The following is an 11,434-nucleotide window of genomic DNA, read 5'->3' as shown; positions in this document are numbered from 1 at the left end:
GCTGATCTGTACCATATAGGGTACATCGCTGGTCTGTGACAATTCTGTAGAAGAGTACTGAAGTTCTGATATGGGTTTGCTGCACAGAACCACATAAATCTTGTTGCTGGTGACATGGTTACACGCACAGGTTGCAATCGGACATTTCTTGGTGCATATCTTGGATTGCCCATAGTGTCATATGTCAGAATATTTGGTGTTCTCCTGATGCGTCTACGTTGTGCAAGCCTTTCAACTTCCTCTTCATCATCTGCCAGTTCAGAGTCACTTACTGTTTCACTCGGCCTGTCTAGTTGTACAGTCCCTTCAGACGCATTAACGTCTGACTGTGTTCCATGTTCAGTTTCTGATGTTGACAAGTTGTTTTCTTCCCTTCCAGATGCAACTTGTTTGGAATGCTCCTCCTTCTGTTCATCTGACTCACTGCCAACATGTGATGATTTATCATCATTATCAGATCCAGAGGGTGTGCCACAAACTGCCATGTTGTCTGGGCTAGAACTGTCACTGCTACCTTTTGACTGGTCGTCAAACAGGCTTCTTTTATGGTATAGTTTCCTAGGTTTAGGCTTTAGTGCTGTGACAGCTTCTTCAACCGGCAAACTGTCACATGGCAATAGTAGGTTCCTATGTAACACCCTGTTTCGACCGATTCCATCTTCAGCTTCCAGTTCATATACAGGACTATCGTTCGACATTCATCTGACTACAACATGGATCCTTGAGTCCCAATATCCTCATAATTTTCCTGGACCTCCACGTTCAGATAGGTTTCTCGATCACCTGCTGGTAGAACAGAACTTCTCACTTTTCGATCATAGTTCCTTTTCCCTTTGATAGCGGACTTCTCTGCACTCTTGCTTGCCATCTCGTAAGCTTCTTTCATGCAGTATTTCCATTTTTCCACATACTTCCTTGGATCCCTACTTTCTTCATCTGGGTTCAGACCGAACATAAGGTCTATAGGCAATCCGGGTGATCTACCAAATAGAAGGTAGAACGGAGAGAAACCGGTGGACTGATGGCGGGTGCAGTTGTAAGCATGAACTACTTTCTTCACATGATCCTTCCAGTTGCTCTTCATTTCCTGCGGTAGTGTTCGAAGCATTCCCAACAGCGTTCTTTTTAGTCTCTCAACTTGATGACTTGGATGGTATGGAGTGGTGCGTGAGCGAGCCATCCTACAATACTTCTGAAGATGGTGGAATAGTTCATTCTCAAACTCCTTACCCTGGTCATGATGAAGTTTCTCCGGGAAGCCAAATATGTTCTCACATCCACCAGAACTTCTTTCAAGATGTACAAAGTCAATCGATACCATTTGGAATGGTGCTGTTGTTCTGATAGGAGTGAGCGGAGCTCTGTGAGTGAAAGTCGGTGGTTTGTCCTTTAAACAACTGCACTCTTTAGTCACATATCTTTCTATGTCACGAAGGGCCAGTAAAATCTCTCCCTGATTAGGTCAGTCACTCTCTCGATACCCTGATGACCCATGTCATTGTGGAGTTCTTTCAACACCAATGACCTGTACACTTTTGGCAACACTCTCTTGAAGACCAAAGATTGAAGTTTTGCGACACAATATACCATTCTTGTCAAAGATGAGCTTATTGAGTTCTCTGAGTAAACAGTTCAGTTCAGAGTTGGCCTTGTCATGGACAACATCACGTCCTTCTCTCTTACTCCGTTTGCAGCGCAGTAGCTGTAAAGTTGGACTAATAGCATCATCATTCCTCTGGGCTTGTCGATTTGTTGTAAAGCACTGGAAGGGTTTTGAATCATCAGCTGATGAGTCAAGATCTGTTAAGTTGCTGTAACTGTCTGTGATTGCAGATATCCATGCTACCTCATTTGTTTCCCTAGCATACACTTCCTGAATAGACGTACCTATAACATCTGGGTTTACTTCTTCTGTGCATTGGGACATGTATTCATTGAAGTCTAATGGCATTCTACTTAGTCCATCAGCATCATTGTTCTGTTTCCCTGGCTTGTACTTTATAGAGAAGTTATAGTCTGCTAGCTCAGCTACCCATCGATGTCTGGTTCCATCAAGCTTGGCTGTTAATACATACGTGAGAGGGTTGTTGTCGCTATAGACAACAAAGTTGGGTGAATAGTATAGATAGTCCCTGAACTTTTCAGTTATTGCCCATTTTAAAGCTAAAAACTCCAACTGTCCAGAATGAGAATGATAGTTTTTTTCTGCTGGGGATAGTGATCTTGAACTATAAGCAATAACACCCAACTGCCCATCTGCTCTTTGTTGATACAGGATAGCACCCAAACCTTCTTGTGAAGCGTCAACATGGAGTATGTATTCTTTATCCTATTCAGGAAAGCACATGATTCTGTCACTTAAGAGTTCATCAGTGAGATCATTTATTGCATCTTGATGTCTCTTAGTCCATTCAATCTTGTAGTTGGATGACACTTGACGAGATCCTTTCTTAGAGTTGTACTTGTTTTTTTGCAGATTTTGCTGGTTTTGTTTCGGGTCTCCGTAACAGTCCAAATAAACACTGGGCTCGTCTGGCAAAGCCTATGAATCCAAGCAATTTACGAACATCACCAACAGTTGATGGGTTGTTCGTTTTCAGCTTCAGAACTGCTGCTTTATCCTCTGGGGCCATTCCTATTCCTTGTTCAGATACCATGTGACCTAAATATCTTATCTGCTTCCGAAAGAGGTTACATTTCCTAGCTTTGAGTTTCACACCATACTCATGTAGGCGATATAATACTGCCCTAGCATCTTCTATGTGTTGAGAGAAATCCTTGCTGAAACAGATTATGTCATCAAGATAAGGTATGCATATTCTATCTCTGAGTCCATGAAGGCACTGGTCCATGAATCGCTGAAATGCACCTGGCGCACCATTGAGTCCAAACGGTATGCGTGTCCATTCATATAAGCCCCAGGGACTGGTGAATGCTGTGTATGATCGACACTCCTCTCAGATGAATCCTTGATGATATGCTTTTCCTTGATCCAGGAGAGTAAACCATCTGTTTCCTTTAATCTGTTCAATGCGTCTTGAACACAAATTATCGGGTATCTATCCGGGATACTTTTACGATTCAGAGCCCTGAAGTCCACACATAGTCTCAGCGACGAGTCCCTTTTCCGTACACACACAAGTGGGCTTGAATATAGTGATGACGATGGGGTCACCCACCCTTTGCGCAAAAGATCCTCCAAGTAAGTCTTAACTTCCTGATAAAGTGGCTGAGGGATAGACATGTCACTCTTCTGTACTGGTGTGCTATCAGTAAGGCGAATGTCCATTTGCAGTTCAGTAATGGTGCCAATGTCATCATCACTTCGACTAAATACATTTGATTCCTCATACAGCATTTTGACGTACCTGCTCCTTCTGTTCTTCAGATAGATCTGTGCTGTCAAGATCCATTGGTGGATGCCAGAGTTCTCCATCTGTAACTGTTATCTGTGATAATGGAGGATCATCAGATGCACGTTCAGTTGCTTCCTGCAGTGGAGTCTCAAGGTTGTCTGAGGGTTTCAGTGGTGTCACTGACTGTATTTGTTGGATAGTTCGAAGGAGTGTTTTACTCCTTAACTTGTATGTCCCGACTAGAATGGTTCATCAGAGTGACTGGAATGCTGGCCCTAGTGCCTCTCTTGATGTGGAGTAGTGATCCTGAAACTGTTAAATCTTCATGCAAAGAGTTATCATTACTTGGTTCAAACACAGCTGTAATAGGTTCTTTGAGGTTGGACTTGACTTGACATTTCACAACTGTCCTCCGCTAACTGTGATAAACTGCTTGCTGCTGAAAACTTCAAACAATATATCAGATTTCTCCTCTTTCAATAGATTTACAATAGCATTTAGTTTAGATTTAGCTACTGTCGGCAGACCAGACTGTATCACATGAACACTATCTGCATCATTATCACTAAGATACTGTTCTATCACATTAGAACCAATGATTGGACAATCAAAATCTGTAAGATTTGTGACTAAAACTGGAACGTTCAGGGATTTGTTAGGGTCTCCCTTCAACTACTGAAATTGCACTTTTGTCCATCCCAGAAATGGTATATTTTCCCCATTAGCCGCTTTGACTGTCAGGTCTTCACCCAGAAGTTCATGAATGTCCCTGATTTCACTGTCTCTGAAGTTTTGGTTGAGAAATGACTGTGATACTAACAATACCTGCGCACCGGTGTCCCATAAGACCTCTGTTTTTATACTATTGAATAGGCAGGGTACCTTGCATGGTTTCCCAACCAGCCTGACCAGTTCCTGCTTCTGAGTTGGTGTTAGTGAAGCTGTCTCACCCATATCTATCTTGTTAGCTTTGCTCTCAAGTCCACTTATGGCACTGCATACCCTCTTGTGGCTGTCCCAGTTGACAGCTGTAGGAGCAGTAGGGAGTAGTATGGCATTTAGAACATCTCAGATATCTAGATCCTTCAAGGTTCTTTTCACACTGACAACAGCTAACATTCAGGGTCTTTTCCACACGGGTCAGAGGGCCCCTGCCATCACTGACTTGCTCCCGTTTTCCGACCGACGATTTTTGCCATTGCTTCTTGCACCCAATCTGCAGATGTTCACTTGAACCACAGGCAAAACAATGATCACAACAGCTCCTGCCGGTACTTGTGCAACTGTCGCATAATCTCTTGGGTCTCCTTTGCGCCATTCTTGAGTGAGCAGTATTGTTCATCTCTAATGCAGCCACTTCAGCTTGTAGTTCCTTAATCAGGCTTTGAGTTGCATCATCTTTCACTGGTGTACTTGGGTTTTCAGCTCTGTTTTCTGCTTGAATTTCTCTCACACTTGCTGATTTGGTTTTGCGACTTCGCTCGTTAAGAGAAGCTCTGCACTACTAACCAGAGTAACAATCTCTTCATCACTTGGGTCCCTCCCAAATGAATTCTTCAGTTCCTGGGCCAATATAGGATCTCTGAGAACAGTCAGTATACTTCTCCGTGTGACCTGACGAACCAAGGTGGGATCATATGTCACATCAGCACCTTTTTCAAGTGAAGAGAAAAGAATCTTCTGGCAGAGATCAAGCATCCTCAGAACAAAATCTAGGGCTTCTTCTTTCTGTGACTGTACCCCATTGCTCAGGTCTTGGTATAGCTCTGTAGCTCCTCGTTCTTGAAAATATGATCGTAACAGTTTACGAAGTACAGGTATGGATAACTTGTCGTTTCCTTCCAGGTACCCACAGAACGGATCTGTAGTGCTAATAGCCCTGATAACTCCATCAATAATCTCTGTGACAGAATAGCCCTGTTGTTTCCCAGAATCTATTTACCTTACCACATAAACAAAGCTGATTCCCAGTTTTCTGTTGATTTGTCCATGTACCTTGAATTCTTTCCTCCAAGAAGCTTGAGTTTGGGAGCAATGAACTCCAGAATCAGTGTCTACAGGCATGCTGTCTCCCTTACAGAATGTCAGAAGTAGGCCTAACTTGGTAGCCCCGCCCTTTGCTCTCATCTGTCTTGCAATCAGTAATGTAGGACTCTAATGTTGTCAACAACTGTCCTTTATCTTCGGTTGACTTGACTGTTACTCCTACTCGATCGAGGATCTCACCCAGTCGGGTTGGACTCAACCCATATATGATGGACTTGATTTCCCATTCCGCCATGTTGTTCAGTGCTGGGTAACGTAGATTCTTCTGATCCTGGCACGCTCGCCAAATGTTACCCAGGTCACAACTGCTCAGATTGACAACTGAAAACAACAAAGAATTTGGGTCACATCAGTTTATGTTTCATAAAACATGGCTGACAAAGATACATCATGTTTTTGCTTCACCTTTTCAACTAGGTGTGGCGCAACGGATAAAATATCAACACTCATTAACTATATTAGGCATACAATAAACTATTATAATACTTCTAGTTCTTCGTTACTTATATTTTCAATGTCAGTATTAGATGACAAGACCCATCAACACAAGTTTCAATGGAACTAGTTGATAACATTAATATCAACTTTCAAGAAACCATAAAAGATAAATCCATGCATTAATGGTAACCATAACACCAATAAGATGCTAATTTTCCATACTGTATTACAACATTGCATAAATCATCAAATACTCTATAAAAGTGAACTAATTATATATTTGGCATATGTTCTGTGTGAAAATAATACCTTAATGAATTATACTCCCATTAGTTTGTTATTACAAATGAAAACTAAGAAATTACACAGATTATATTCTAAATGAGTATTGAGTCAAACTGCATTACATTGTGAAGTGTCGTAAAATGAAGTGAAGTCGTGAAGTGTGTAAACAAGACAACAAGAATTACCTCCCTTTAACTGAGACAGATGCTATGCAATGAAATGGGATGTGCTGTAACTTATATTTGTTCAGCTCAGTTATGATGTTTTATTGCAGAAAAGTTATATTTACAATGATTATGCTATGTGCTTGAAGTGTGTTATTTAAGAATTGACCTTCACTTTGTGTGAGTTCATTGGAGTATGAACCTTCATAGAGTGAGGGCCAAACTGTATGAACGTCGGAGCTTGCGACTATTTTTATCACAATTTCTTACCTCAAAAGATGTAGGCCTAATTTTATTTAGTACGTGTGACTTCATGTTTATACTGACAGCCATACAACAACCAGCTATATCGCGGAGTAAAATAGTTCCTCAAAAAGAGAGGTGACATTGGTGTATGGGTGCACAACTTGCTCTCCAGAAACATCTTACGCAGCACATGTGTTCAAATCATATCCTCATTAGATGAGAAAGGTCTGTAAAGAACTGCCTCAGTAAGTCAGTCACAGTGACAGTGCGTCGTAATACATTTACATCAAGTACAAGACGTCAAAATGGCCAACACGATAAACGTGACGGGAGAGATTTCCAAAGTTGTTGATGAACCTTTGGCGGTTATATGTGTTAGTCATCATTGATCGACTGGCCGATCATTGAAAGGTGAATAAAGATGCGTCAAAAAGACACAAAGGTAAATTCATAGATTGCTGGAGACGGTCAATGTTAGCCTAGGCACGGATCGAGTCGATACTACGATAGTTTAGATGTGCATTTCTTCGTTTGTTCATTAGGATGGGCCGCAGCGAGGATATTCGTGAACAGTCACTCTCTCTGACATTTCTCAAAGTAAACTGAAACACTGAGACCAAAAATAAAGGTTCTAAATGATCAGAAAGAACGCTTATGCATGTTTTCGTGCCAGGGAATTCCCAGGGGTTTCCCCAGGAATGTGGAAGTAGTCCGTCAGTGTTTACGTCATTTCAAGAACACGGTCTCGTGAAAAACGTATGAACGTCAATTTCGCGGTCATGTGACCGACCTCTGGTCCAATGGTAAAGCCGTATATCGTGTAAACTTCAAATAAAAAAATTATTACAAAATATACAACGAAAGTATGCTAAACGATGTACATGAAAATGTGGGAGGTCATGTGGCCTCAAATATGAACGATCAGCGAGGAGTGGACAATTAGTGCTTTTTATTCTAACTTTTGCTTGAAAACATTGCCAAAGGAGTGTGTGTGTACATGTTTGACAGAGATACACATCATATATATCTGTGTGAGTACTAAAACGACAAATGACCTTGACTGTCGTTCGCTACCATGTCGTCCGTGAACACCGACTGGGCGCAGCGTTATAGTTAAGCAAGTAATTATCTAATTACAACATTACCTATATAGCCAAATATGGTTATTTCAAATCTACATGTTCTTATCTACATAATTACATATGTTGTGGTCTTATCTCGACCGTTAATTATCATACATACCTGAAAACAACAAAGAATTTGAGTCACATCAGTTTGTTTCATTAAACATGGCTAACAAAGATACATCAGCCAATGACGTATGCGCATTCAATTTGACAGTGTGCTAAGCGGCACAACTTTCAGAGGACTGACAGAGTGATTTACCTTAGACCGTGGACAAGACACTCAACATGTATTTACTTACACCCTTGAAACATGGAATATATTAAACAGGGGATGCACAATTTAACTGAATGCACTAACAATGGGTGAAAAGTACACTATACAACACTTGCAGAAATAATCAGATGTACCCTAAAAATCTATGGTATGATGTTGAATGTAAAGAGGCAAAACGTAACATGGAGGGAGAATATCACAAGTTCAATAATAAAAAAAACACATCAATTAAAAATAGGGCTCTTTTGTCATACAAAGAGTACAAAAGTTTCTCAGAAGAAAATGTATATATAAACAAAATCAGCTGGAACAACTGGAAACCCTATCAAAAGAGGAACCAACAAATTCTGTAAACTATTAAATGGACTTAAAGTTGTTTACTTGTGTTGTCTTTACCTTGACTTTCATTTGCATAAAACAATTCATGTCAAGCAAAGTTTCATTATCTTATATAGGTTTATTATGACTGTCACATATATTCATATCTCCATGTCTTGATGAATAATGTAGAGGATTTGGAGAAGATATTTTTGTGTTAGTGTTGAAATTGTTTTGTTAGTTCCTCAGGATCAGAATAAATGGAATCCTTCTGGGGCTACCGAACAACAGATAATGTATTTGTTCTTAAAACAATAAGATATTCTGCAAAAATAAAATATAAAGTAAAAATTATGTACTTGCTTTGAAGACTTTCTAAAGGCCTTTGATTCAGATGACAGATCCCTTCCCCTAACAAAGCTATTATCAAATAAAATCTCAGGAAATGTATTAAAAAGATATACTGACCTGCTTTGAAAATGCACCAACATGATTCCACTAAAATATCATGATGGGTAGTTGGAAATAAACAATGAAAATACCCCATGGTTAGGAGCTAGAGAACAGTACACAAAAACATGTTTTTACATGTGCAAAGCAATGCAAAGTGTCATTACTTTTTCGTGCAGAAATGGGGTATAAAGAGATGGCATTCAAAGGCTACCTGCATAATTGCTATAGCTGCGGAATAGCACTGAGAACATGATGCCAGGACTGACACTGAGGAACAGGAACATGCCGTTGCCATGATTGAAGTTGGCATGACAAGGTCTCAGCAGAAAGGTTTTGGATGCCACCCCAGTTCCATCACAAGACTGAACCAATGATTTCAGCAGACAGGACGTACCAGAGACAAACACGCCCAGGGCCAAAACGTGTGACAACATCCAGGGAAGACCAACAGATTGTGAAGGCTCATCTACATAAGGGAAAACTTCCACCTTCAAGAACAGCAGCTACCATTGTAGGTAGATGAGGAGATCTTGTATGCCTGGGACTGGCTTACGTGCCAATGGTTGCTGGGCCACAGGCAATGGTTACTTCAACACTGGCATGGCATTCTCTTCTCTGATGAATCCAGATTTCACCTCAGGAATGCCGACAGACCCATATGGGTATGGCATCACCGTGGTGAAAGTTGTCACGATGATTGTGTTGTGCTGACTGATCGATAGGGCACAGAACACAGCTACATGTATGCATAGGTTGTGTTGATGCAGTTTACTACAGGGATGCCATTGTAAGATGTCACATTGTCCTCTATTTCCGTCAACACTGAGCTGCATACTTTCCAACAGGACAACGCCAGAGTACATACAGTATGTGCTTCTATGGACTTCCTGACACAGAATGACGTACCTGTTAAGGTATGGCCTGCATTATCTCCCGATCTATCGACCAACAGACACTTGTGGGACCAACTTTGACAGCGCATTGCATTTCAAGCTCAAATCGTCAACGTTAGAGAGCTTGCAATTGTTCTGCAAGTGAGTGGGGTAGGATACCACTGTTGTAGACCTTATGTGTAATCCTTAGTCGCAAGAGATTACAGTCCACGGGGTTGTGAGAAAATTCAGTTTATTCAGCAAGGCATATAGAAGACACTCCTGAAACAATTTAAAATCACAATATATCACGTGTTTCAGAATAAATGTACAATAACACATTAAATGTAAAGTATCGATCTGCTTCTTCATAACTCATTACATCGTTACAGCAGATACACAAATATATTTCTGCCTCGATAACTTATCAGTGCAGATGTACCTTCATATACAAAAGACAATATCATTACACATTATTAAACGCATAACTGAGGAAATCATTAAATCATCATCTAATCATATTATGCATAATGAATGCACAACATGAACATATTATATAGATAAACTATATACAAAACATACCCTGTGTGTGACACGAGAGTGTAACATGCCTTCTGCCAGTCGTCTCATTCGACAGTCACATGAAACTAAATACAGATACAATATTAATTATAATATTGTAAATAACATATATAATCACGGCATATACATGCATCACTGAAATACAACTTCAGTCATTCATTCATACAACTATCAATAAATACATGCATACATCTAGAGAGATATGTCCAAAGTCTAGAAATACACCAGATTTACTAAATAATAGCAAATATGCATCAAATACCAAAAATACACAAAATACCAAATAACCAATGCATTGAAATATAAAATATATGTATAGATAAGCAATACTCATGAATCAGACCCTAATCTCATCACACTCACCTCATTCACTCAACCTATCGTTTGTTTATGTTTACAAGTTATTTAAAACCTATTTTATTATTTATTACTTGATTTATACTAATGATTGAAATTATAATGTTTAGATTGATACAGATTAATTATGATTACTAACCTTGATAACTTGATACTCAATCCATTGCTGTGCAGTGCAGGTGGGTGTGTGCAGCATAAGATTAGCAATGGCAGGTGAGAAAGGGATTTGAATTGAAAGGTATACTAATTGGGTAACAACAGGTAAACCTAATGACGAGCAAACAATAGAATAAAACACCCTTGGAAGTAAAATAGACTGGACCATTGACCTTTGACCCAGTAGAAAGTTATCAGTAGCAAATACTGATAAGGACACAACTAATGATAGATAGAAACCAGGAAATGACACAACCCTCTGTTGAATCAACAAGCTGAAATAGAAAAGACATGATACCTTATCTACACTAAAAATACATACATATTTACAAGCTGCAGAATTAACACCTACTACACCACAACTGTTATCCAGAGACTGATAGCCTCTACGAGAAGGCTTTGTGTGGCATGCATTGCAAAAAGGGGTGGTCATACCCAGTACTGACTTTCTTTTTGGACCCCTTGCGTGTTCCATTTCCACTACATTGAAATTTTTTACTTTCCTATGACACTTGTCAATTCGAATGCGGAACTAAGTTATCTGAGCGTCATTGTAGTACACAGCCAACACCATATAAAATTTCGGTTTAGCGTCAATTTCCCTCTTTAAGCCGGTTCGTTTTCAAGGCGTTTCAGTATATCATCATTATATCATGATATCTTTTATAAAGTGAAAACTTTCAAGGGCATTTCACATCCCTTTAACTCCAACATCGAGGTAAGAAAATACTAGTTGCAAAAATTCTAGATACAGATAGAT

Source organism: Haliotis cracherodii, unplaced genomic scaffold, assembly GCF_022045235.1.
Source record: "Haliotis cracherodii isolate W230 unplaced genomic scaffold, xgHalCrac1.p SCAF_18, whole genome shotgun sequence".
Classification (NCBI taxonomy): Eukaryota; Metazoa; Mollusca; class Gastropoda; order Lepetellida; family Haliotidae; genus Haliotis; species Haliotis cracherodii.
The sequence above is the reverse complement of the archived record's forward strand: the minus strand, read 5'-3'. Positions refer to the sequence as shown.